This window comes from Penaeus monodon, chromosome 24, assembly GCF_015228065.2.
Source record: "Penaeus monodon isolate SGIC_2016 chromosome 24, NSTDA_Pmon_1, whole genome shotgun sequence".
NCBI classification, from domain to species: Eukaryota; Metazoa; Arthropoda; class Malacostraca; order Decapoda; family Penaeidae; genus Penaeus; species Penaeus monodon.
Window position 1 is genome coordinate 1,640,685 of NC_051409.1, and position 231 is coordinate 1,640,915.

Here is a 231-nt window from a genome sequence, read left to right on the forward strand (position 1 = left end):
ACCGTTGCAGGTCGTCCACGATATAAAAATATTCAACACTACAGTACAGTGCAAATCTCTGCGAAAATACTTGGTTCCCTTGCAAACTGTCCCGAACAGTCCCCATCCATCATGCACGCTGCACAAGGCTGCATGGGCTGTTAGCGCCTGCACTAAACCACACTCTGGGCAAGGAAGATACATGCCGCATTTCCAACGCGTTCAGATGCTTGTTTGTATTTTGTGAGGAGG